A 5,215-nucleotide genomic window follows, 5' to 3' on the forward strand; every position below is an offset into this window, starting at 1 on the left:
GGTAGTTTACGCTTCTGGCATTGCTGTCAGAACAATGCTGGAAGCTGTGGGGAGCCATAGGAGCATGCGATGATTCTGGCAGCTGAAAGGGGTTTGATAAAGTGCTGGATTAGGAGGAAGAGAGCTGAGGTGGGGGAAGGGCAGGAAGTAGAGGAGAGGCATTCCTATCTTATTTTGGCCAACCGGAGAGAAGGCAGGAGGAGAGAGGTCTGCAAACAAACTAGTGCCATTTTTATTTTGAAAGTTTCCTGGGAGAGGATGTGTGTGAGTGGGGGAGGGACAGTCAGTCCAGAAAGGACCATTTTTCAGACATTGGGTGGAGGTCAGGGAATTGGGCCATCAGCCTTTTTACAGACACCTTCGCCAGTTAAATGGCTATATTCTGGGGCCAGCTAGAGTTAGCTGAAAACTTTACTCAGCTTACTCCTAATATTGGAGTTAGTTAGATAAGTTTCCTGGTTAACTTATCCCTGCCCCAAAATGCCCATATCTTATTTGGCTAAATTTTAGCTGGATAATGATTTAGTCAGTCAAGTGACAGAGATATTGAAAAGTCAGCACTTAGCTGGATAACTTGTGAGTTACTGTGGCTAAATACCTTTGAATACTGGCTTTTGAATTAAAAAAAAAAAAACCACCAATAAGACCCCCCCACACTACCCCTTGCCCTCCCCCTTACCTCTTCCCTAGCTGTGAACCACTTGCAAAAGGTGGCAGAATCAATCCTGTGTTGCTCCTGTTCTGCCAGTTCTCTTTTAAAAATAGCGCCGGCTTCAGGGCCTGCTAATGTGGAGTTGGTTTACAGTCAGCTTTATTTTTTAAAGCAGAACCAACAAGGCAGGAGTGAGTAGGGATTGCTTCTGTCCCTTTTACACGTGGCCCAAAGCTAGAGAAAAGGTAAGGGGGAACTGGATCAGAGGGGTTATTTTTGGGGGGAGGGGGTTTTCATATTTTTTTTTAATTTAATGTTTATTTCAAACAAACCAGACTGAAATAAACATTAAACAAACCAAACCCACCCATCCCCACCCGAAATGAGAAAAAAATAACCAAAAACAACAACAATTTGGCCTCTGTGCTGTCCTGGATTTTACCTCTGATTTATTCACTCTGTGCAGTTATGCACTATTTATGTCTCCTGTATCCTGCTTACATATCTTTTATTACATAAATTATAAGGTAACCCTTACCTCGCCCCCACGACCCCACTTTTATTATCATTTGTTTTGGTTTGTCATGTACCTGTGCTATGCTCCTAGACTGTATTCTGTTTACGTACTACTTATCATAGATGTAAATTGTTTGATCGTTCTGTACCTCGCTCGGGTAGGACAGCCAGTAACAAATCATCATAACAAATAACAAATATATGAATAAATAAATAAATGCAGGTGTGCAAGGATAGGCCTGGACCTGGAAACAAAAAATCACCCTTGTCCTCATACCCACCTCTCTCCTGACGTATCCCAAAAGTTATTAGAGGAACACACGCACAGTGATCTCATAGGCCTTCTTTCCCCTGAGGAAAGTAGGATTAAAAAAAAAGGCAAAATAATTTTGCCAAGCAACAGAGCAGAAATGAATTGTAAGACAATGTTCAGTTGCACACAAGCAGCCCAAAATGCTGGCTGGTGCTGCTTGACGTCTTTTCTTCATAAGAGGGCTTGTGACTCCTGGCCCGCGCATGCCACAAACAGGCCTGTGGTTTAGACGAGCCAGCACGCGTGCATTTATCATACTCTAGTGGCAGGGCCTGTGGGCAGATGCATCTTGTGATTATTCATTGTTAGCCACCTTCGACTTCAGTTTTTTATTTTATTTTCCTGGCAATTTGTCAGTGTTTATCGTAGCAGATGGACACGGGGGGGAAATCAGCGGGAAACAATGACTCATTTTCTTTCGCTGATTTTCCTCCCATTTTTGTTTGCTCGAATAAACAGCTGATAAATTGCCAGGAAAATAAAATACAAACTGAAAATGAAGGCCCCAGTTCATTGTGGATAGGCTGGAAATGAGCAGCTGCTGTTTCTGCTTTAAAATGCAGGAGAGAAAAGAAATCAGGGATCAATAAAGCGGCCTATAAGAGTGCCTGGATGGAGAATGGTTTGGCTTCCGGGAAGAAAGGACACAAGTGAATGACTATTTCACCAAATCCGTAACACTAATTTCATGTTTTGTTTTGCATTTTTTTTTACAAGACATTCTTTGCAGAATTAAATGAAAGGCATGGGAGAGACAGACCCAACTTTGCATTACATCATTTGCACATGTATATGGCCGAGTATAGATTTATGCTATTATTTTATAAATTGTGTGGCGAGAGTCAAACAGTTTTAAAATACAGCATATTTCTGCCCCGAAAGCATGCATGTGTTTTGTATACATGTCTATATTTGTAATACAGAAACATGAGTACTTTCTCTACCCATTAAAAAAAAAAATACATACGTATGTTTTATGCACAAAATAATTGTAACAATTTGTGTCTAATAGCACAGAATAAAAATGGATGCAAGTATATGTGTGTACACTGTTGTGAAAATACTTACTTGTTGATACCTTCATAAGCTAGACCTTCACCGGTTCACCTACACCATTAACGCTTCACTCTGAAGCCCTACCAATTCACCCAAAAACTGCAGTCAAAAAGACATGACTGAATCACTTAGCAGCTGTAAAAGTGCTGGAGAAGTTTAGCAATGTATGCACTTATTCCTTTTACAAAATGTGCGAGTTACTTACGAAACCCACCCTGGAACAACCCCCTGACTGCCCCTTTAGAAATGTCTTATTTATATTCTGCTTTTCTACACTTCAAAGCAGATTACATTCAGGCACTGTAAGCATTTCCCTATCCCCAAAGGGTTTACAATCTAAAAGGTGAATTTTAAAAGCCTGATGGGCGCATTAATTAGGGGATGCGTGAATCTGTTTGGCTCGTGCATGCTGAGCAGATTTTAAAAGCTGCTGAGATACGCTCGTATCTCCCGGAGTCTGCACATCTCGGAGGTTTTCAAAAAGGGGCGGGGCGTGGGCGTTTCAGGGCGTGAACCTGGGACGTGCGCGTAAATAATTATGCGATCCGACACGGGCCAATCACCCATCACGTAACTTTACTTCTATTATGGATGACATGAAAGTAAAAAAAGAAAGTAAAATAGGCAGATCTGCGGGGTTTTAAGGGTCAGGGCTAACTGATGGGAGTGAAGGCTCCTAGGGGGCTTTGGAGGACCTCTCTCTTAATTGGTTGATCTCGGGACAAACTGGTAAAATTGTTGAGTCGTCACGCGCCTCTTTTAAAATCCCCCAATTTCTGCGATAGATGCGGCATTTACACGCCCACTTAAAATTTGGCCCACATGTGCACATGACAGGCTATTTTATACATGCTATGTCCCTGGCTGCAGGCTGATGAATGCCTGCCAATATGTGCTGGTTTGAAAGTCACCGTCTATGTTTGTATCTGCGGCAATGGAGAGTAAAGTGACTTCCCCAAGGTCACAAGAAGTGGCACTCTGATCTGGATGCTGATTTTCGTGATTTATAACCTGCTGCTCCAACCTCTAGGCTGCTCCTCCACCCCATTAAATTTACAAGCGAAACTGCAAGTACCGTAAGTGCGTACTTGCGAGGTTTTTAAAATATCAGATATGTGCCTGCGGGCTACTTCCGCACTTATATACTATTTGTCTGCCTGCAGCTGCTGCAATAATTCTTTCAAAATTCTCTCCTTAGAGCTCAATTTCCCCACTGCTGGTCTCCAGGAGGTGAGTGGCACCCACATATTGGGTTATGTTGAACAACTACTGTCATAAAAGGGGATCTGGTGTGGTTTGAAACTCAGAAAAAGTTATTGGGAAGGGCCCACAGGAAAGATATTGCCAGAATGCAGGAAATGGAGCCTAACCATACTTTCCATGGGCTGGTTCCACTCTGTCTCCAGTTCTGCCCACATACGGTGATTTTTCCACCTAGGTATGTGGCTTTTATTTCCCTCCCCAAAGCTTCTTGGCTGAATGGATTTACATTATCTCAAAGCTGGACGACGTCTGACCAGCCTCTCCTTTGCATGCTTAGTTCATTATTTCACATAGAATCTAAAAAAAAAATATTTTTTTCCTCCCGGGGAAAAGCATGGTAACCGGCCGCTAACTATCGGTTTCTTCCATCTGATTATATTAGAATGAAATAGGAAAACCATCTCGAGCAAAAGTGGCATAAAAAAGCCCAATTTGCAGCCATTCCTGGCCACAAAGACATAGTATTCCAATGGCTGTAGCGCAGTTGTCTGTTGAAGAGCAGCATTGATGGCCCAAGCATCTCAATCCACTGTCCACACGTGTCCCACCTGTAACATCCAATGATGCTTCGTTCTCACGGTCCTTCTTACAACTGTGCGTGTGGTACACTATTGGGACCGACCCTGTATACATGCAGTCACACGCCCATCTCACACCCACTGCTCATGCTCATGCAACACCAAGCCCAGGAAAAACCAGAAGGAGAGAAAATGTAAAAAAAAAAAAGAAAACAATTTATATAATAAAAAGAAATAATTAACAGAATTTCTTGGGCCTTCCTGGGGGCCAGGCTTCTGGAGCCTCTATCCGGGTTTTCCCTTAGCTTCAGAGGGCATCCTCTCCTTTTCCCGCTGATCTTGGATGAGCATCTCTGGGTGAGGCTAAAGGAGGGGAAAATAAAAAAGGATTAGTTACTCAGGATGCCTCCTAGGCAAATCAGAAAGCAGCAGGTGCACTGCAGGAAAAAAAGACAGCCTATGCAACTATGCACCAAAAGAGGGCATCTCGTCACCACTCCAGCAAACCCCAGTAAATGTATGTATTCATCCACTGGTGGCACGTCTGCCCTGCAGGACATCGGCCCTTTGCAGAGGCTGCGGCATGCTCTTGGTAGACAGGGAGAAAAGAGAAGAAGTGGGAAGAGACTTAGATACAAAGTGGTGACAGTAAGGCAAACAAGCAGGAGCAAATAATGCAAAGGAAGGATGCACAGAACAGAAAAGACATACAACCGTAACCAAAACAAAGACAAGTAACATGACAGACGTTAGCAGGGAACATGGAAATGGCACATGCCTTTCCGTTGCAAAAGGAAGCAATGCCACAGTTCACATACATACCAGCACAACAAAGTAGGGTAGAAGTGGGGAATAGGTACTGTTAAATTTGAACCAAATGATACACACAAACATGAC

Source organism: Rhinatrema bivittatum, chromosome 10 (genome assembly GCF_901001135.1).
Source record: "Rhinatrema bivittatum chromosome 10, aRhiBiv1.1, whole genome shotgun sequence".
Lineage (NCBI taxonomy): Eukaryota > Metazoa > Chordata > Amphibia > Gymnophiona > Rhinatrematidae > Rhinatrema > Rhinatrema bivittatum.